Below are 23,025 nucleotides of genomic sequence, written 5' to 3' on the forward strand. Positions count from 1 at the left end.
GATGGAGAAGCTTTAAGGTGATGGTGACGGAAAGGAGTCGGTTCTGATGGAGGGTTCCAATCCAGAGCTTTTATTCTGGCCCACAGGCCTCTGAATCCAGCAACAGCTCCAACAGAACCCCCTGAACCATGTGGTGTTGCCCACCCTTTCACCCTGGGGAAGAGGGGGAGAGGGAAGGGGTAGGAAGCCCACCAACCAGGTACATGAGAGGAGGTCTTGAGGGACAAAAGACACTTGGATGGCCCAATGCCCCCACCCCACCCTCCACCCTCCAGGGGTAGAGGGCATCCTTTGAATCTGCCAATCACTCGATGCCCTTCTGGAATTCGAGGATGGACAGATGGTGCTTGGCAGGGGTGAGGGAGGAGAAAGTGATTGACACACCTGGGAGGGAATCTTCATGCGAGGGACCCAGGTTTCTGAGGTAAACCCTGAAATCACACCACAACAGGTGGGATCTGCACAGTGTGGAAATGTGGCCGTGTCCTTGATAGATAGCACATTAGCAATCAAGTACTGTTTTTCTTTTGGGGTGCAGCCAACAGTAGACTGCAGTATAGCTCCAGTTTGCAACTGTGTGTGTTACCTCATGGCTTTCCCCAAAACTGCTGGTTTGGAGCTAAACACTTGGGACAGAATGTTATTGGAGTTGCTGCTTCAGTCTACAAAGGAGAAGTATGGTGTCCATAGTCAGCTCAGCCTTGGATGCGGTTGAAGGAGGACTTGCGTGCTTTCATGAACCGTGTGTGGTTCTAGGCATATGTGTTGCTTAGTCCCTAAATATGTCACCGTGTCTGTCCTGTACAAGACCTCAGGGCTCTAGTGAACTGCCCAGCTGCAGTGTGTCATTGCTCCTGGTCCTCATGTGTGCCAGTTAACCCAGATCATGCATGTTTTTCCCTGTGAAGACTTCTGGCTACTGTGCAAAAAACATTTTGAGCAAGCATGGTCTGATACTGTCCCTCTGTTGCATCACATCCTACATTGCACTCTCAATGAGGAAGATTAATGCCCTCTCTGTTGGTGTTTTAAGCAGCATTACTGAGAGTTTTTTGAATTATTTATACAGGTTAATCAGACTTGGAATATCCAAAGTACATTCTTGGGGCTTGTTTAGTGAGAGAAGATACATAAAGTAGTGATGTGTGGAGACAGTTATTTAGGCACTAAATGAGTAACTGCTGTAGTATGTTTCCTGGAAGGCTGTCAGAGTTGCTTATGTATAATATGATTACAGTGGTGTATGGATGTCCAAATGTCTTGGCTATCTGGGTGATTGTGTGGTGGAGCTGGCCGCCCAGTGATTTGTCCAAGCCCCTGATGTGTCTCCTGTTGAATTTCAGCTTGAAGCTCTGCTGAAACCATGTATCACTTCCCTTTGGAAAAGGTGATGGATTAAATGTCATTGAGCCTGGAATTTTCCCGTTGTTTCTTAAGGAGCAAAGACAGGTCACAGCATCCTAACTGGGAGAGGATTTGGTCACATGTAAGCGGTTTCTGTCATTACTGCTTACCAGCTGTGCAAGAAGTGGACTGGGTAACAATTCATTGCTGGCCAAAAACTGATGCCTAGAAGCCTCCCAGCAGGCTAAGCTGGCTGCCTAGGCTATGCCCAGTCACCACTCCTCCTTTTGAATGTAGTTGGTGAGTAGTAATAGGCAGATTTAAATTATTGGGCTAAATTAGTAGCTCTGATTATTTTTGTAGTTTTATCTTGCTTCTGGGAATTAAGACAGTCTCATCTTGAATTGGCTTTCCCTTTCTTTCAAGCTCCTTGTATTGCTAGCAGGACAACCTCTTCTTCCTCAAGCAGATCAAAATACTCTCCATAGCCAGCAAGAATGCAGGAATTTGTTTTATTTATCAACCTCTCTAGGTCCAGCTGCCTTCTAATTCTTACCCACTGCTTTCCTCCTCCCTCCTACATGCCCGGATATTTGAAACAGTAGCTGTGCTGCCTTTGGCTGCTCTGTGACCCCTCCTCTGCTGCTGCTTGGGTGTGCGCTATGTGCCACTTAAGCCAAAACCACAGGCCACTCTGTGTCCAGGTGTATCAGAAGCACGGGGGCCTGTTGAAGTAACGGGAACTTATCATTATGCCAGGTTCTTCATGAAGATCATAAAGATGATGGCTTTTTCTCCACTGTCTTGTCCCACAGACTTACATAAATGTGTGCTCTACTGTGTCAACGTTTAACGTCCTGGCTGCTGGGAGTACGCACTTGGGCAGGAGGGGCAGCACAAGTCCAAGTGTATACTGTCTGAACTAATGCCCACTTCAAGGCTTCAGTCTGTATTTTAGGAGTCTCAATCCACTATGTCTTTGGCAAGAAGAATGTTCTTCCAGAGAATATGTGCTTAAATGTTAAGGCCCAGGTTGTCTAAGGCTGGGGACGGTGTAAGTGCAATACTACAAAAGTTAAACAAAAAAAGTCCTCATTGTTTCCTTCCATTTCTTGCAGCATGTTGACCTCTGTGAATGCCACCCTTTCATTTCCACAACAAGCTCAGTCAAAGTGTGAGGCCCTTGCAATTGCCTTTTTGAAAGCTTAGAGCTGAGCTCTGATATCCCAGCTTCAGGTGTCCAGCAAAAATGGGGAAGACAGGCAAAGTGAAGGTGGCTTCTTGGTCATCAGGGGGTCATTACTGAAAAAAGCTGAGTAAGATTAAACAATCAGTGTGCCCAGTAGAGGTGAGCAGGTACTCTTCAAGGAAGGGTCATCATCTCCCTCCCTACTCTTACGTCAGCTCTGAGCTTTGTCCACCTGAGCTGAAAGACAGGAGCAGCCTGTCCAGAAGAACTCTGCCTGTGAGAGGCTCCAGTAGAGTCCTCCCACCTTGAAGATGGTCTTTGTGCAAAAGGTCACCAGAATGTCCCCATATCTTCAGATTCTGTGACAGGGCTTTTGTAAGCAAGGGCAAGGATCTTTGCTCGATGGTTTCTATAAAACCCTCTCTAGCCAACAGAGGTTCTCCATATAGGCAGTGAACACAGGAGAGGGACAGGAATGCTTCCCAGTGACACCCAGCAGAACAGGCAGTGAAGCTTTGGTGCTACACCAGTGAGAATCTTGTTAGCCATTGGCAGACTTTAAGGAAAGTATGTCACAACTCTTCTTCAAAACAGAAGAGTGAAGTTTCTTTTCTAGTAATTTGGAGGTAGATGTCAAACAGGAGTGGCTGGCTTTTGAGCGAGCTTCTCCCATGAAGGAGTAAGTATAGGACTTTGAGTGGTTATCCCTGCACTTATTACAGCACCAATCCCCTTTGTGTTTAGCTACTGCATCACATGTCATAAACTAAGACATTTGATGGCTTCAGCAGACCAGGCTGAAGTCACTGCTTTTAAGCCAGGGTATTAACACACAAATCAGTTCTGAACACATTTTCTTCTGTGTGCAACTCTCCAACATTAGTTTACAGCCCTCCTGCCTGTGCTTTTTCATAATTAGAGCTGGAAATTCATCATGGGATTTTTCCTCTGAAAAAATGGAAGTGCAGGATTTCAGCACCAGAGACTAGTGCAGCAAGTGGAGGCTTAAGGATATTTTGAAGCCACAGTCTAGCAGGAGTCTGATTTGCCAGCTGTGTTAAAATACTGATGAGGCCTTACATAGAGCACTGTGTGTGGTTTTGGCCTCCCTAGTACAAGACAGATGTGATCTAGGGAATGCAATGATGGGCCACAAAGGTGATAAAGAGACTGAAGCATCTGTCACAGGAGGAGGGGCTGAGGGAGCTGGAGATGCTCAAGAAGGTTCTGGGCGATCCGACCAGTGTGCTCAAGTACCTGCTGGGAGGAAGAACGGATGAGGGGGCCAGACTCTGCTCTAGACAGGATGCAGTGGGCACAAGGGAAACCACACAGAATTCCATCTGAACACAAGGATGTACATTTTTCCTTTGAGGGGTCAAGACACTGGAACAGCTGGGTCAGAGACATGGCAGAGTCTCCATCCATGAGATGTTCAAACTCCGTTTGCTCTGTGCTCTGTCTTCTGCTCCGTGTTGATTCTTTAGGGTTATTTGTTTACTAAGCAAAAATGTCAGGCTTGCAGAGCCAGTGACTTCAAACTGTGTTTGTGAAACCTGCTCAGCAGGAAGCCAGGGCAGCATTAATATGCCATCCAGATGTAGGAATGTAGCCACAATACGCCCAGCTACAGTTGGGAACTTGCAGTAGCAAAGGAGTAAATGATCCCCAGCCAGATGGTAGAGACCAGCAGGGACACGGACGTGAATGCCAGGAGAGTAAAGACTGGTAGAGTCAGCACAGCACAGACAACAGCAAGGACACCTCTCAATCCAACATGGTCCTGGTGAAGGGAATGAACGGAAAGCTTCTTCCCGGGGACCCTGCTTCCCAAGGGTCCTAGTGGCACACAGGGCTGTGCAAAGTGGGCTGGCAGGAGTGGCAGGGACGTGGCATTTCCTGGCTGTTGGCAGTGTAGCAGAGCAGCTGTTCTACCTCTTGCATACCTCTGAACTGACTGAAGTGTTACTAGGTGTCTGGTACTCAAGCAGAACACCAGGTGTTAACGAAGGGGAAGGGAAAACATCATACCATGATAATTATGGAAATAAGGAATGGAAGCTGTTTGACAAAACAGGGCCTGATGGCATGAAGATTGTCCTTTACCATCTACTTGCAAAGCTCATCCTAGTCCTTTCTGTTTCTGTCTCAGACTTCTGAAAACACACAGCCATATACCATGGGTTGATGCTGCCATAGCACAATTACAGGACAGAGGTAAAAAAAAAATGTTACTTCTTGTCATTTAAGTCAGGTTAAGGTGCATCTTGCAGTTTGCAAGGATATAAAGGACTCCTTGTTCAGCCACAACAGGTGAAATTCTTTTTGAGGGGGCTGTAGTGGACATTTCAAAAAAGCAGGAACAGGTTAATAGTGAGTGCTTCATGTTTTGGGTACTCACTATTAATATGCCAACTGCTGGAGAGAGAATGAGGGAGCTTTCATATACTGCCCCAAAAATGTAAGCAGCTGCCTGCTGATTTTAACCAGAATATTTATCCTGGATAAACTTGCTCAAAAATAAAATGAAGCCAAGAAAATAAGATTAGTATTCTTAAACTGGTTATTTTGACAAAAAGTAAGTTTGAGCACAAGCATATGGGCAGGCAGGGTTTGAATGAGAAGACTTGTAAACAAGCTTGATTCTGTCTGGTTTGTAATGCCAAGCCTTTGATGGTTTACTTTCTTCTTAATTAATGCACACCACAGAGGAGCTGGTATTTTCAGACACTTTCAAGACACTTCTGCAAGTGCAGAGTGAAACTGCAGGTTGAAGTGGAGCAAATGTTTCCTGTATCAGCACAGCTCACAGCAGCAGTGTGCCATTGCATGTCTATGCTACATGGGTGAAGTTTTGACATCCTCTCTTTAGAGGCTAAAAGCCCAGTTCAAGGGGATGAATGCTGAGGGGCAGGACCATGGTTTAAAAATACATCTAGCAGCAAGGAAAAATTATATTGAACATCTGCACTTGAGAAATACTAGGAATTGGGCAGGAAATTCCTTTAAGAAGACCTGGTTACAGAAAAAAAACCAAAAAACTGTCAAAACCAGCCTTTCAGTTTTGTTAGGGACATGCAGAAATTTCATCAAACTTCCTCAAATTCTTTATAGAATTTACAATCATTCAGTTTAACAGCTTTCACAGAGGTTAATTTAAAGATCTTGTACCTACTTAAATTTGATTTGGCTATCTATATAGCTGCTTCCCATCAGTTGTCATGCTGATGACATTTCTTCCCTCCTGATTTCACAGTGGCCTTTTTCAAATCACTAATTAAATACTACCAAAATAATTTTATTTTTTTTACTGCAGGCCTTACCTAATACCAAACTTCATCCTCATAATGTGACAGAAGCTGCTGCATCATCCACAAAGGGCAACAAAGCAGCGAAACAAGTCTGTGGCAGAGCCCCAGGACAGAAGCAGGAGTCTCAATTTAGATAGCCAGGTTGCTGCTTTCTTTTAAGCAAAGGCAGGCATTAAAAAGGAATTCTGAAGCTTTTACGAGATACAAAGGCTTCCTCTTGTACAAACCCAGGCTGAGCAAGCCCAGTTATATTCCAGACATAGCAGAGTGCAGCAGCTGCAGGGCAGACCTGCCCCAGGCCTGTGATGCTGACACCCCACCCAGCTCGGGAGACACCCACTTTGCTGGTCTTACCTCCAAGGTGAAATGTCTGTGGGCTGTTTTTTAAATCAAATATTTCTTCCCCTTCTCCCAAATCCTTCTGGTCCTCCTTTGGCAGTGTTTGAAGCTTTAAATATTGGATTAATCATTTTCCTTTAAGGTATTTTTGCAGTCTGTCAGAAGCTTCTCTCATCTGTGAAGGGAAAGAAAGGTCAAAGAACCCTCAGACCTTTAGGTGTCAAAGGCACGTTTCTCCACATTTCACAAGTGGAAGGAACAAGCCTATTACCCCTGTATTTCCTAGTCCCTCCAAAATGGAGGCCTGCAAGGCTCTGTTGGCTCATGTCAGTCAGTGGGCCACAGCTATAGAACAGGACCTGGTGTCTGCCACAAAGAGGAAGATGCAGTTTTAGGAGAACATGATGGTGAGGAGCAGGAGCCGGTAGGGAAGGGGAAGGTGCTGTATGTCCTGAATCTGCTGCAAAGACAAGATTTGCCCTCACTCCCCAAGAAAATAGCCCAGCTTCACACCATTGTCACTTCTGCAAGCCACTGAAGGGCACAAGAGATTTAAGAAGTAACGGCATGTTAAGGGAAGTAAAAGGCAGCTCATATACTTCTAAGTAAAACTTGAGATGTACTGACTCTAAAACATTCCTTCTGTAACACTATCCAGTAAAGAAAACAAAAAAGCTTTCTTATTTTTATAAAGGTTCTGGCTGTAAGAGACTGTTTTGAGCAGGCTCTGTTAAGAGTCCACTGCACATCCTTAAGTGAAACACAGCAGAAAGGTACAGTATAAACAGGAGTCATAACAAAACTACAGAAACTAGTTGAGAGTACTGTCATGACAAGGAAGCCATCTAATAGATCAAGGTGCATAAAAATTGCAAACCGAAGTTGCTCGTAATGCTTGTTCCTAGACAGAATGCAAGGAGGAATTGAAGATAAGGGCTGGCAAGAGACCAGTACTGCCCAGATTATCTATATCCTATCCTGGATCCTGTGAGCCAAAAGCAGTTCAGAGGGAGCCTACCAGGAGAATGCTCCTCTGAGCCACCTACAGTCAGAAACTATCTGCCAGAAAGCTACTGCCATTCTGAGTACTCCCTGAGCTCTCTGGAAGGCTCTAGGCAGGGAACTCTTGGCTGGTGGCTCACAGATGCCATGTCCTCAGCATGCTCTGTAGGGTTGAACCGAGGGGTGCAAATGCCCTCTCCTGGCTAGGACTGGCTCCTGTTGCTGCAGCCTTCCCTACACTCCAGTAGCAGTGCTCCTGCACCTGGGATTTCCAGGAGAGAGATGGGAAAAAAAACATCTACCACTTTTTTTGATTCTTGCTGTATAACACCATCCAAGCCCAGCTACCCACTCTATCAAGTACACTGACTGTGAGGGCTGAAACAAACCCCAGCAAACGGAGCAGGCTCCCTGGGAAAAACAAGAGGTGTTGGAAATTCCTGGGAGTGGAGAACACTGAATGACAAAACCAACTGCATATAAAATGCAAGCTTCTCCATGACTCCTAAGCCTGGATTCTCTTAAAACAGAGTAAGAGCCTTCACCTTGCACTACCCTGTCACAATCCCTGAGCTCTGGCCACTGAGCTCCCATGGCTGCAGGACTGCCTGAGGCCAGTGAGGCTAAAGCCACCAGAGTCTCTCAGGCAGAGCTCAGCTAGCCTGTGGCTAGAATGCTCCTGACCTGCAGCAGAATTGTGCAATAAACCCAAGATGAAAAGCATTGGAAAACTTCCCCAGAGCAGGGGAAGCATATCATGGCTGTACAGGAAGCCAGGCTGTACCCCTTCATTGGTGTCACCTGCTGCAGTTATCCTGGCAGTCTGGTCTGTGAGCACAGGCAGCTCCAGAGCAGTGAGTCTGGTTACGCTGTCTACACCAAAACAAGTTTTACAGTGGTCATCTGCTGCAGATGTCCTTCTCAGAAGTTCTGTACACATTTTGTTTTCCAAAGAGCCAAACCAGCTTCTGAGATGAATGCACACTTTATATGATATATTGACGGTGTAATGCCACTGGGCTGCTTCTAGCCGGATAGCGAGATCTGTGAGGACCAGGGTTCCTCAGGCTGGGCAGCTCAGCCTTCAGCAGGCCAAGTGTCCGAACCCGAAGAGCTGTCTTAGCCTGGCACCTTAGCAAGCTCAGTGACTATCAGCTCTTAGTGATTTTCAGCTCTTTTCTAATTTCAGCTCTTAGCCTGCTAAGGTGCTGGCTGCAGTGGCTTCCACAGTGCAGACGGAGAGAGAGAAGAAGGCAGCCTCGGAGATTCCACCATGGTTTATTTGCAGGGAGTTCACGAAGGGTTCCGAACTCTTCTACCAGAATGGGCCAGGGTGGCTGCTTATATAGGGTTAGGGGGGATTGGGAACTGACCAATTGTAAGGGTTAGGGCAAATAGCCCATAGGGTCACAGAGAGATAAGCTAGGCTGGAGGACCTAAGTGAAGACTCCAGGCTTAGCTATTCTGACTCAGCATTTCCTTATCTCTAAGCTTACATCCTCCACGGGGGCTCAGCCATCTCAGTGTCCGCTACAATTGACCTCTTCACAGCCAGAAGTATTGACAGAACTACTGTGCTGTGCTTGCAAATGCTGCCTGAGCACAAAACTAAATGTCAGACAGGATGTGACACCCCATGCCTACCACAGCTTTCTCTCTGAAAGCTAGAATCAGAGGACACTAATCAGTTTCAGCTTCTGCAAGAGATTCATGTCTTTTCTGTGGATGATGGCTTATACTGCCTTGTTTTGTAAATAACAGTTTTCTATAATCACTCTTTTCAATAATCACTGAAGCAAGTCTCCCTAACAGCACCCTTCCAGTAGACTACTCATGTGCTGTTTAACCCTTTCCTTCCACTTGAGACAGATCTCATCTCACTGCATCAGAAAAAGGAGAGAAGCTCAAATCACAAGCCCTAGAACAGATTCACACTAAGAAATGTGCAATTCAGGTTCTTCTTCTCACAGTAATTTAAACATGGTTTTGTTATAAATGATCAAATTGGCAACCAAATTTATAAAAAAAATTAACAAAGATTTATTAGATCAATAACAAAATAGAATTTCGAAAAACCCACTATAGCCAAGGCAGCGTCAATTTCGGAATTTGGCGCTGGGTGATCCTGGGTCTGACTGACAGAGTGCCAGCGTCTCCCCGGTGGTTCACCCCGACTGCTTCATGCAGCCAGCTTATATCCCGTTTATTCTGCCTGAGGCAGAAATGACAGAAGAACCTTTTGTGTCCTTTCACATGTAGAACTGGGACCATACAGGATACAAAAGCCAGTCCAGGTGTCCGATGACTGTCTGAGCTTCTTTCACATGTAGAACTGGGACCATACGGATACAAAAGCCAGTCCAGGTGTCCGGATGACTGTCTCAACTTCCTTCTTTCACGTGTAAAGAGTGGTGCTGGCACTTGAACTGTAGATGGTAGATGCAATCTCGTCCTGGTGCAGGTTCCTGTGAAAGGCTCAGACATTCCTGGGAAGTCTCAGACATTCCTGGGAAGTCGACACTCATGGCCCGAGAAGGTTTCATTCTTAAGCTAATGGACTTGATATTATCCTAACGTAGTCTGGGAACTACTTGAATAGAAATAATACTCTGCTCCCAGCCAGGATGGTCAAAGACATGAGTTGGATTTTACAATATTTTATATACACACATATATATAGGCATGAATTAACTCTAATATATATAACAATCCCTCCCCATTTATTTCAGCAATTTAATTCATGCCTACAATTTGTTAAATTTTTAACTTTCTACTTCTACCCATCACCGTTGAGGGTTCCTCACAGAGTACTCTTTTACACTATCCAGTACTCTCCTTGTGGGATGCCCTGATATATCACATTACTTGTTTCCCTAGTTGTCTGTTTCTCAAACTTTGCCAATGCCTCTGCAGCATTGCTGGCATACTTTCTTTCTCCCAACCGCATGGTTTTGGATGCGTCGCCTCCGGAAGGTCCGTCCGAGTCCATGGGAACTACTGCGATCTGCATTCCCCGGACCATGGAGTGGATCAGTCTGATAAAGCATGGAATCAGACAAGGGAGGAATAGGATTCCAGCTACTGAACAGAGCACAAGAAACATCACTTTGTTCCACCATGCTCCATCAAATAATTTGTCCCACCATGAGGACTGTAGAATAGAATTCCATTTTTGGACTGGGACATGGACCACCTTTTTGATTTCAGCCACCAAACTTCTTATGGTCTCCCCATAATCATCAATCTCGATACAACATTCTGACTCATTGAATTTTCCACACACTCCCCCTTCCTCGGCCAGCAAATAGTCTAGAGATATTTGATTCTGGTACACAAAGGCCCGTACCTGGGTGTGCTGCTGACTTAGTAAATTCAGGGCTTCGGAGGTGTGATTTGAAACAATTTCCATCACTGCTTGCAATCTAATCAGCCTGTTCAGTAGATAAATCGGAGTCCTTTGGTGCCTGTGATCATTTGACTGTCCGTTCCTTAGCCCAGCTTTGGGATTGATACACCAAGTCCCGATCTCCAATTCACATAATTTTACCCGAGTGCCATTCCTCTAGCAGTACCTGCCAGTTCCCCTGAGGCATTCCTCTGGGGCTGGGTATGCCAAGTGTCTCCCACCCCTGATACAGGGACCACCTGAGTGCATTTTCTGCACTCATCTGCAGAGCCCTCGCTTCCGCCTTTCTTTGGGACCTCAGTGCCCAGACTCTGCGTCTGGCACATGACTAGGCTCAGGTCAATCAGGATTCCCAATAGGCATGCTCCTCTGCCTTTGCCTCCGCCCCCTGGGGTGCCACCAGTCGTGAGGAAGACCGTCTTCATGGCAGCAGGAGTACTCTTTGGGGAAAACGCCCTCGGACCTAGACACATACCTCCTCTTAAAGGCGCCCCACTGTGATACTCTGATTGCATCAGAACTGCACTGGACCCTGATGGATTTCCAGCACTCCACGTCCAAGATTTCTACTTGAGATCTAAGCTTCCCATGCACCCCGTTTTGAAAAATGCGAAACCACTCCTGCGTGTCCAATTCAGTGATAACCAAATTGGTGGCTAAGGTCAGGATACAGTCAGTCAATTCAAGCTCCTCCTCTAAACACTGGGTACACAGTCCCTTTGGCCTCTGCCCCCTTCTGCAATGAACCACAAAAACCCCTTGACAATATTCACACTTAAAGTGTACAAACGGATAGCACACACAATCTGACAGTATACAGCTTATCCGCTCGTTGTTGGTCATGTACAAGGACGTTGGAGTCTGATCTTCAAGTCGCCGGGGGAAGAAGTGACCCTCGACTTGGGTGCTTCCTCCTGCAGTTCGGCCTTTTTCACTCTAGACGCGTGCGTCCAGCCTTTCTCCGCTGTCTGAATGGCCGTGTCTGTTGTCAGGAGCACAAGAAAAGGACTTTCCCAGTGAGGAGAGAGTGGCACCTCTTTCCACACTTTCACAATCACCTTGTTCCCTGGTTGGATTTTGTGAATAGCGAACCCCAGAGGAGCACTCTGTGCCAATATTCCCTGTTTTCAGAGTTCCTGTAAATTTCTGTTGATTGTAACCAGATATGGTTGAATCTGACCATCCTCAAACCTGGGGTGTCCCACCGGCATTCCATGTTTATATGGCATTCCATAGAGCATCTCAAATGGTGAGAGCCCTGTGTCCGAATGAGGCATGGTTCGGATATTAAGCAATGCCAAGGGCAGACACTTCAGCCAGGACGTCTTTGTTTCCAAAATCAATTTAGATAACTGTGCCTTCAAAGTTGGATTCATTCTTTCCACTTGTCCTGAACTTTGGGGATGCCACGGGGTGTGGTACTCCCATCGGATGCCCAGTGCATCAGCCATTTGCTTAATAACCTTTGATGTAAAGTGTGTTCCCTGATCTGAATCAATACAATTCACTACCCCATATCGGGGTACAATTTCTTCTAACAATTTTCTGGCCACGGTCTGGGCCGTTGCCCACGAGCTGGGGAAGGCTTCCACCCAATGAGTCAATTTGTCCACAATTACCAGTACAAATTTGAACCTTTCCATCTTTGGCAATTCCGTGAAATCAACTTGAATTCTTTCAAATGGTCGGTACACAATGGGGCGACTACCCAGGGCAGTCCCTTTGGCCTTTTATTTCTTTACCTTTTGACAAATCAAATACCTTTGTACCTCTTGTCTTGCCAATTCATAAATTCCCTTGCACCCAAAAATTTCAGAAATTGCTCTGCCAGGGCCTGTGCCCCCCCCAGTGCGTTCTTTGGTGCAATTTTCATAAAATCCTTGTGGTAAAACCTCTGGAAACTAATTCCCTCCCATCAGGTAACCTCCACTTACCTTCCTTTAATTCACCTCCGATCTTTTCATAGCATTCAAATTCTTTTTGGGAGAGCTGGGGGGGGTCGTCAGGGCTTTCTTCCCTTTCAATCTCCAGGGTACTTACCACCATCAGCGCCGCGGTTTTGGCCTCCTGATCTGCTAAATTGTTCCCTCTGGTCTGGAACTGAGTTCCTGTCTGATGCCCCTTCACATGGACCACTGCAATTTCCTCCGGCCCTCTTAAAGCTTCTAAAATTTGCCGGATCAACTCCCCATGCATCAGTTCCTTTCCCCTCGAGTTGATCAGCCCCCTCTCTTCCCAAATTTTCCCAAACATGTGAACCACCCCAAAGGCATACCTCGAATCTGTAAAAAATGTTCCCTTTTTCCCTTCCAGTCCCTTCAATGCCCTCAAAACTGCATACAATTTGCATGCTTGTGCGGACCAGCTCGCGTTCAGGGGACCTGCCTCAATCATCTTTCCTGTTTTCCCATCCACGAGTGCGTATCCCGATTTTCTTTTCCCTTCAATTACTCTGCTTGACCCATCTACAAACCACTTCTCCCCCTCGTCCAGTTCTTCTTTTTCCAAATCCTCCCTGATCCTTGGTTTGCAACTCGACTATCTCCACACAGTCATGAACCAATTTCTCTGCAGCCTCTCCAAACAGAAACTGCGCAGGATTCTGCGCAGTCGTTGTCCTCAATTCCAAGTCCTGCGAGTGAATCAAAATGGCTTCATATTTTAACAACCTTGCATCAGTGAGCCATTTGTCTGCTTTTTGCTGTAGCATGCTCCGCACGTTGTGCGGTGCGAATACTACCAGAGGTGCCCCGAAGGTCACCTTTTTTGCCTCTTCCACTAGCAAAGCCACAGCCACAATCGCCTGCAAACACGTGGGCCAACCCCTGCTGACTGGGTCCAAAAGCTGAGACAAGTACCCCACAGGTTTCCTGATCCCTGCCCAGTCTTGCGTCAACACCCCATGTGCCGTGTGATTGCTAGCATCCACAAACAACTGGAAAGGTTTCCTCACGTCAGGGAGGCTCAGCACTGGAGCTGCCATGAGTGCCTCCTTGACTCTCCTGAATTCTTCCTCATCTTTTTGCATCCATTTGATCCGATCTATGGTGAGTTTCTCGTAGAGAAATGTCACCTTTTCGCTGTAACTTTCAATCCACTGCCAGTAGTATCCCAACAACCCCCAAAAGCTGCCAGACCTCCCTTTTTGTCTGTGGGGGTGGCAGGGCAATAATCCCAGCCACCCTTTCTGGGTCTAGTTTGTCCCAAGTACCTGACCTCCGGCTCTTTGAACTGCAACTTTGTCTTTGAAACCTTCAATCCCCTTTCTCCCAAGAAATTCAAAAGCTCAGTTGTGCTCACCCTTACCTCCCCCTCCCCCTGACCGGTGACCAACAAATCATCTACATACTGCAGAAGCTTTGTCCCTCCGGTCAGCACAAAATGACTTAAAACCTGTTCAAGTGCCTGTCCAAATAAGTTTGGAGAGTCCACGAAGCCCTGAGGCAACAAAGTCCACCTGAGTTGCTGCTTCCTGTTCGTCTCCAGGTCCTCCCACTGAAACGTGAAATAATCACGGCTGTCCTCAGTGAGAGGGCAGGTCCAGAAAGCTTCCTTTAAGTCAATTACACTGTACCAAGAGTCCTCTGGAGAGAGATTGTTCAGCAATGTGTAAGGGTTTGAGACCGTGGGGAACAAAGTCTTAGTCCTCTGATTCACAGCCCGTAAATCCTGCACCAGCCTAAAGCTGCCTTCTGTTTTTCTGACTGCCAAAATTGGAGTGTTATGCCTTGACATGCACGGCTCCAGTGTGCCTTTATTAATTCATCGATCACTGGTTTCAAACCCTTCCTCCCTTCCATGGAGAGGGGATATTGCTTGACCTGTATGGGGTCTTCTGGTCTTTCGATTTCCACCCAGGTTCTATGTCCAGCCTTCCAGCTTCCCCCGGAACATACCACCACCCTCAGGTCTATCTTTTCCTCATCTAGAACAGTGAGGCTGTGAAGTCTGATTTTGAGCCGAGATTTTTCCACCGCTAACCTCACTCCCAGAGCAACCATCATGTCTCACCCCAGTAAGATGAAGTCCTTTGCCAACAAAATATTATCATTGTGTTTTCTGTTTCCCGTATTTATTTCTACATTTTTTATGATTGGGACCTCAAAAGGATCCCCCTTTGCCTCAGTTACCACCATGGAGTCCTCGCTCAGAGAGCACCCCTTCAGTAGCTGTAGCACCGTAGTCCATTCCGCCCCCGAATCTACCATAAACCATAGTTCTTCTTTGTAGGGTCCCACTTTTAGTTTTATCAAGGGCTCCCTCGATGTTCCGGACCCTGGACTGAAAAGCCCCTGACACCCCTAATCTTCCTGAAACATTGCCTGGTCTTTGGCTCTGTTGGGACAGTTCTGTGTAATGTGCCCCTTCTGTTTGCAGTAAAAACACTCAAAATCCTGCTTTTGTTTGCCCGAGCCCTTCTCTTGAGACGGACCCGGTTTCTTTGCTGGCACCTTTTTCGCTGTGTCCTTTCCCCGTTCCTGCTTCTGAGCCTCTCTTACTGCCACCACAAGGACCTTGGCTTGAATTTTCTGCTTTTCTTCATCCCGGCGCATGTATACTTTCTGGGCTTCCCGCAACAGTTCCTGCAATCCCTGCTCCTGCCATCCGTCTATTTTTTCCAGCTTTCTTTGAATATCCTCCCAAAATTTTGCCACGAACGTTTTGCCCTTTTGGTACCACCTCCCTGATACCTTGAATAACCATATTTCTTAAATTTATCATCTTTTGCCTCCCCTCCTCTGTATGGGCTTCCCAAGATGGCTTTTCATTTGGCCATCGCTCCTCCCCGGCTCCCCCATTCGGGTTCCGCCTTTCCCAATCCCTGATTGCGGCTGACCAGATCATGTCCCTCTCCTCGTTGTTAAACAGTGATCTTAAGATCACTTGGACATCCTCATAGGTGTATATGCTGGTTCCCAAAAATTCATCCAACCTCTCCACCACCCCCAAAGGATCATCCCTTAAATTTCCAATTTCCTTTTTGAACGCCCTTACATCACTGGTATTAGTCGGGGTGTGGACATATCCAATCACCCCTGGAGCTGTCGGTACCTCCCGTAAGGGATAGATACCGGGTTTTCCCCCCTCGTCCCCACTCTCCCCCTTGGTAGACCTCCTTGCTCTCCGCCTTGTCCGATGTGCCAGGGGAGAGGCATCCCTGGGGATGTCTACCTTTTTCTCCTCAATTTTCAGAGATAACTGTGACGGCGGCCGCACCGCAGCTGCGTGGCCATGTGGGAGAGCGGATGCCGCCGCCTGCTCCAGTGGTGGTGGTGGTGCATTCGCCTGGGCTTGCGGAGCCCCCACCTTGGGAGGCATCCCTGGCGCTGCTTGTGCCTGCAAGGGGTCGGGCTGTTGCGGGGCCACAAGGTAAGGAGGTGGGAGATTTTCCAACGGTTCCCATTCCCTCCCCGCTTTCGCCACGCGCTGGCGAGCTCGCACTGAGCATAGACCCGATCAAACGTGCCTCCACATGTCAGTGTACTTGAGTTCCTCAGGATCCCGCGGGCTGCGGCCGGCCACGTGGTCAAACAAAGACTCACAAGTCCAGGTTTCGAACATGCCGAATATCGGCCAGACCATGTATTGTCCAATCTCCTTCCCTCCCCATTTTTCCATACAAAAATGGATCATTTTCTCCTTGGACTTTCCCACTCTCCGTGGGTTCTCGTCCCAGTGTTCCAGCATCCACCCCAGGGAACTATCTCTGGGGATTACTGGTAGACTTTTTTCGGGGACTCAAGAGGGTTTCTCCTGAGTTTTCTTCTGATGCCTGCTCTTTCCCAACCCCATTTTCTCAAGGAGAGTTATGATTTTTCTTACCTTCTCTCGTTTCGCCAGGACGTTCGTCTCTAGTCCTGTTTTTCTCTCTGATGTTGGATTTTCCGGCTTGCAAAAAGCCACCAGCCTCACCAAATCGTACAGCGAACCGCTCTGCCGACTTTTGAGCTGTTTTCTTACCTGTTTTCTCCGGTTTCAGAAGGTGGATGAGTTTCTGGAATTTTCCAGGCTCATTTCTCCCCTCCTGATCCCAAACATGACCGGTTTTCCCCCTAGACTCTTTCCCGAGCCCCGGGTCTCATGTGTTTCAAACGGAAGCCTTGCACTTCCCCCTTGCCTGAGCACATCCCTCATGGGATGGTGGAACTGCAGTCTTGGGGACCGCGGTCGCCTCGTGACAATGTCACGTCTCACACACGCGTCCAGTCACGCTCCACCCAACCACACAGTACTGACGGTTCTTTTTCTTGCGTGGATCTCTTCGTGCACGGTGAGTTTTTACGGATGAAAAACCTCAGGTCTCGGAAATTTCTCTAGATCTTTCCAAGCCGAGAATCAGGCCCCCTATCTCCCTTGGCTGTGGCTCTGTTTGCAGCACGCAGCTACAATTACGATCCACGGCTCCTGTTGCGGCTCTTTTTGTGGATCTGATTGGTTTCAGAATCCAATCCCCGCTCAGGCCACTGAATTCAGTGGGGTACCCCCCAGATGGGAAAAGAGTTTCCTGAACCCCAGTATCAGATCACGTCAGGTTGTCAGCAAATTGTTATAAATTTTCAAATTGGCTGCCAAATTTATAAAAAAAATTAACAAAGATTTATTAGATCAATAACAAAATAGAATTTCGAAAAACCCACCACAGCCAAGGCAGCGTCAATTTCGGAATTTGGCGCTGGGTGATCCTGGGTCTGACTGACAGAGTGCCAGCGTCTCCCCGGTTGTTCACCTCGACTGCTTCATGCAGCCAGCTTATATCCCATTTATTCTGCCTGAGGCAGAAATGACAGAAGAACCTTTTGTGTCCCTTCACATGTAGAACTGGGACCATACAGGATACAAAAGCCAGTCCAGGTGTCCGATGACTGTCTGAGCTTCTTTCACATGTAGAACTGGGACCATACAGGATACAAAAGCCAGTCCAGGTGTCGGGATGGCTGTCTCAACTTCCTTCTGCAGGTTCTTGTGAAAGGCTCAGACATTCCTGGGAAGTCGACACTCATGGCCCGAGAAGGTTTCATTCTTAAGCTAATGGACTTGATATTATCTAAATGTTGTCCGGGAACTAATTGAATAGAAATAATACTCTGCTCCCAGCCAGGATGGTCAAAGACATGAGGTGGATTTTACAATATTTTATATACACACATATATATAGTATGAATTAACTCTAATATATATAACAGTTTCAATCAGCCATGTGCAAGACATCTTCTCCTGGGACCAGTACAGACACTGCTGCAGAATCAGCAGGTTCTGCTGGCCACAGTACAATAATAACAAACACATTTCATTCCTGTCTCTTTCACTCCAAAGTTTTCTATTCCATGGGAGTACTCCTATATTAAGCACTGACTATCTGTGTCTGCAGGTGTTAAAATATGTCAAGAAAATAAAACTGTCAGGCTGACACTAGAGAGTTAGAGTGGGTTTTCTGGCATCAGTGCAGAAAACACCACTCATTGCACATAGAAAGCAACAGGAAAAACTGGAAAATCATGCACTACTTCCTGCTTACCTCACTATGTCTTTCAAGTTCTTTTAATCATTGGACAAAACAAGCTGGCCTGGGTCTAGAAAACGCTAAAGAAATTCACTTCCCTAGAGTGTCCACTGCATTCCAAACTTTGTCCCAAATTGCTGGGTGAAGAAGAAATTGAGGATACTCCCAAGACAGGAGAAAGACAGAGTCAATCCAAATGCCAGTGCCAGCTCCTTCCCCTTGAACCAGAAAGTTGTGATAACAATTCTGCACAACTTACAGAAGAGAAAAATCCTCTCTTGAACAGACGGGCTTGACCAACAGCATGGCACAGAAGCAAGAGCTCTCTCAAGCTGGAGAGCTCATGCTGGAAGCTGGTATATGCATGCCAAGAGGAGGCATGTGCCAGAGAAGGGATGTGCTAGCCTCACAGTCCATTTGTACTAAATTATGCAGGGGCATGGGAGGTGAACTTAATCCGTTCTATAAGACAAGCAAAAATAATTTCAAAGGCAAAGAAATCACATGTCAGTGCCCACCCTTGAGAGAAGGACAAACTTGTTAGAGGGGGAAACTTAAACATTTCAGCACACATTAAATCAAGGACAGTGGTCTGCCAAAACACAAGTCGCTGGGGAAGAGGAGGTGAAGCCAACTGGTAGAACAAGGGTCTAGAAAGCAAAAATGTATCATGAGCCTTTCATGAGATGTAAATATGAAAATATGTAAATGTGAATTCCTTACTACTAAGTGACCCATTCCCAGAACCGAAGAGCCATTAACATCATTAGGAGGAGGTATGGCAAGCCCTTGAAGTGCAAGCCTAAAGCAAAGATGGGGGATCCCAGCACAGTGAGAAAAGAGGAAGCAAAAACACCAGCTAGGAAGAAACAGAAAAAAATGCACAAACCTCTACAGACAAGCTTAAGTCAGGACAAAGGCATTCTGTGTCAAAAAGCTAAAGAACAACCTCAAAACATACCAATAAACCTTATCAGTTTACTCTCCACTTTCAATTTTGTAAAGACTGGTCTCTTTATAAAAGGAGTTGGCAATCAACAAAATAACGATCAGTGGTGGGAGGTTAGAGAGGCAGGTACGTGGCAGGGTACTCTCAAGAGAACTCTGAACTCTGTAGCCTCTGACTCTGCCTTGAGCTCCACTGCAGGCTACGACCTAGAGAACATGATCTCCTCTGTGCCTCTCTCCTAAGACATTTCCCTCTGTGATACCGAGTGAGAGGGACTAATCTGATTTTTATTTATGCCTCAACATGTGTTACACATATGGAAGATTCCTGTAAGGGCTGTAGGTGTGCTGGCAGCCCCGTCCCCGGGAAGGCTTTGCCCGGCAGTCAGTCAGGGCAGAGGAAGCTTCCACGATCGGGACGTGAGCGACATCCCCGTCCCCCACGCTTGCCGGTGGGACAAACGCCCGGATGCCTGGGAAGCACGCCCAGGAAATCGGGCTGTGGGAGGGGCTTTATCGGACAAAAGCCGCTAACTGCAGCACAACGAGAGCCGTCATTCCTTGAGTTTCTGGGAGTAAGCGGAGGCTTGCCTGAATGGTCGGTTTGGCCCCTCCTCCCTCGGTTTTTCATCCTGGTGGTCCCGCTTCCCTGTCCACACCTGCTTTGCCCTGCTTCACCATTTCGTGAACCAGCTTATCGCCACGACGACCTCTCGCTCCGCCGCCTCCCCAGCGGAGCGGGCACCGCCGCCGCCCCCGCCGTGTTTCCTGGGCGCTGCCGCCGCCCTGCCGCGACCGCATCCCCACAACACCAACCCGTGCATCCCCACAGCACCAACCCGTGCATCCCCACAACACCAACCCGTGCATCCCCACAACACCAACCCGTGCATCCCCACAGCACCAACCCGTGCATCCCCACAACACCAACCCGTGCATCCCCACAACACCAACCCGTGCATCCCCACAACACCAACCCGTGCATCCCCACAACACCATCTCCGTGCGGCCCGCCTGGAGCCGGCTCGCACCCAGCCGTTCACAGGAGCTGCGCAAGGCTCGCTGCGGCTCGCAGCCGGCGCCGGAGGCACGGTGCCCTTTGAAAGCCGCGCCGAGCCGCCACGAGAGCCACGCAGCCGCTGTGACTTGCAACACTCAACTGCACTGGCCATGCTGACAGAGCGCTGGGCTTCCTACGGTAACACTGTCCCTGTCTTCTGTTTCTCTCTCCGTCTCTCTTTTTGCATCTCTGCTCGCGTCTCTATCCCCTTTGGTAGGAATGCTCCTTTACCAATAAACGGTTCTCAGATATAATATTGTCCCGTTTGCACTTTATTTTCGTCTGAGAAATCTAACAAAAAAAAACTATCCCCGACTCCCTCTTTAACAGCATGTCTTAGTTTGAAAAGACAGGTGTCTGCTGAGGAAGGCAGGAGCCTCTCTTGAAATGGAAAATGTCAACCCCCTGCCTCTGAATTGTTATCATTTTGAAATTAAGGGGCTCTCAGGCAAAGATGTGGGACTAGGAATAACAGTTCTGTATTAGGGAAGATAAAAATAAAAATGCAGTAATAGAAAACGACATTGACAGAGTCAGAATAGGACCTGACACCCTGTTGGTCAGGGTTCTGGTAGCAGTCCAATTGAATGGTGGCTGCAGCCCTCCTGCAGTGCCAGGTGTGGTTCTGTTGGAGCAGGGATCCTGGAGAAGGGTGCAGTTTTTCTCTGAAGGTCCAGTGGTGGTGTAGATGGGCATGGTCTTCTTTTGGGAATGCAGTGGAGAAGAAAGCTGCTCCTCTGGGAATGCAGTGGGAAAGGCTGTTGTGGTGTTCCAAACCTCAGATTCTATCCAGGTAGGAATGCTTGGCTCCTCCCCCTGGGAGGAGCATCTCCCAATGGGATGATGGAATTTTATCAGCCATGCAGTGAGACTCAGTGGCCCCGTTAATAGAAGATATGTCCCGGAGGGAGGGTGGGTCTGGAAGAGATAAAGAAAACTGCCCATTGAACAGAAGATAACTGCCCCACCTCTGACAGATGGCAATAAAATACACACCCCCAGCCACATCTTGCATTTGCAACCTAAGACACCCTTCCAGTTCTCCATCACGCTTGGATGCATGATCAGGTGAGTGGGGGGGTCTGTCTGCCCAGCACAGCTGGGTAAGGACACGGGTTGGCAGCTGAAGCATCCTCCTCACATAAGACAATAATGCTGTTTCAGCATCCTCCACACCTGCAGATTAAGGAAGGGGGAAATCATAGGGTAGGGCAAAATACAAACTACATGGCAGCAGAAGTGATGTCTAAAGCAACAGCGTTTATAAAAATAGACTTTTAGGATTCCTTGTAGACTGACTCTTCACATGTCAGTTGCTCCTAAAATTATTCTTTAACTATTTTCAGTAGATGTTGTTGAAAAACTTTTGTTTAACATCACATTTCCTTCTGTGTGTGAATCTTTGATCCACTGACACAAGTGAGTGGGAAGAAACTCCTGAGTTTACAAGTCCTGCTGCCAGCCATGAGGGACAGACTCCCACATCATAATCTTGCTCATGCATTGTTTTGGCCTGCTCTTGTGATAATGGAGATTCCTCTGCAGGCTGTGGTGATGACCATGGTGAAGCAGATTGTCCCCCTGCAGCCCATGGGGATTCATGGGGATGCAGAGATCCACCTGAAGCCTTTGAGGGTCCCTGGGGATGCAGAGATCCACCTGCAGCCCGTGGGGGTCCCTGGGGATGCAGAGATCCACCTGCAGCCCGTGGGGGTCCCTGGGGATGCAGAGATCCACCTGCAGCGTGTCCGGGAGGTGCCCAGGCCAGAGCAGGGGGTGCTGGTGGAGGCTGTGAGCCCGCTGGAGACCTGGTGGAGAGAGGGGGCCCTTGCTTCCAGCCTGGAGCAGCCTATCCTTGGAGGGCTGCATCCCGTGGAAGAGTGTCCCATGCTGCAGCAGTTTGGGGAGGACTGTTTGCCTGTGGGAGGGGCTCACGTTGCACCAGGTCACGGGGAGCTGCTGCTTGGAACCACGCTGGAGAAGTTCACGGAGGGAGGGAACCCACGGCATTGTAGAGGAAGGACCCCTCTCCCTGAGGAGTGGAAGAAAACCTAGGGTGAAGAACTGACCAAACCTCCCAGGCCCTGTCTCCCTGCACTGTCAGTGGGAAGGAGGGAGGGGCTGGGGGGTAAAAGGTTTTCTTAAGGGCTTAATTTACTTCTCATTCTCATCTGATTTTGTTAGTAATAAATTCAATTTGTACCTCTAAGTTGAGCCTGTTTTGCCTTTGCAGTAGTTTTTTTTCCTGGTCCTTATCTCAACTCATGAAGCCTTCATTACATTTTTCTCTGCCCAGCTAGGGCAGGGGAGGGTGAGTGAGTGACTTTGATGGGTGCCTGGCATTTGGCCAGTGTCAAACCACAACAGTAGTGAGTGTTATTAAATCATGCCAGGTCTACCACTTTCCTACTCTTCAGCAAATGCTTTAGAACTATGAATTAATGAAGACTAACACTGAGTTTCATATTTACGTGTTGCTCAAGACTTTATACTATGGAATAAAGAGTCAGATCAAGGTGAACTACAGCCAAGAAACTAAGGGATCAGATAAAGCTGATGGTGCAGTCTCCTGGTTTTGCTTCTGGATTGAAATGTGCATAAAAGTGCTGAGCTCCTGCTGTCACTGCCACAAGAAGGGAAAGGGAAGCTGTGCTGTGCCAGTGGCCAGTCATTTCCCATTTGACAAGGGCTGGATTTCTGGGAGAACACAAAAGCCCCCTAATAACTGACTGGTCATGGAAGTGGGAACTGAGCAGAAGAAATAGAAATCTAGCAGGGAAGAACTTCATTTTTAAAGGTGTACATGAGTTTTTATCTGTATCTGCGCCTCACAAATGCTTTGTGACTTGTACAGAACTTGACCTCAATAGAAGTCACCATAACAGCACCAGGTGTAATGGCACAGTGGACTGTCTGGAAGGCTTG

At 47.6% G+C, this 23,025-nt stretch overlaps 1 pseudogene across 1 annotated transcript; it reads right to left on the bottom strand.

Annotated features, from left to right (window-relative positions):
• Positions 1-4,160: 4,160 nt before the first annotated feature.
• LOC311160123 (lysosomal dipeptide transporter MFSD1-like) lies at positions 4,161-19,841 on the bottom strand (annotated as a pseudogene). Its single transcript has 7 exons — positions 19,700-19,841; positions 18,816-18,951; positions 18,187-18,346; positions 7,488-7,596; positions 6,543-6,643; positions 4,935-5,046; positions 4,161-4,316 (listed from the first exon to the last, which is right to left on the bottom strand). The product of its transcript is annotated as a lysosomal dipeptide transporter MFSD1-like (transcript).
• Between the last annotated feature and the right edge of the window lie 3,184 nt (positions 19,842-23,025).

Source organism: Fringilla coelebs (assembly GCF_963513975.1).
Source record: "Fringilla coelebs genome assembly, chromosome: 16".
Classification (NCBI taxonomy): domain Eukaryota; kingdom Metazoa; phylum Chordata; class Aves; order Passeriformes; family Fringillidae; genus Fringilla; species Fringilla coelebs.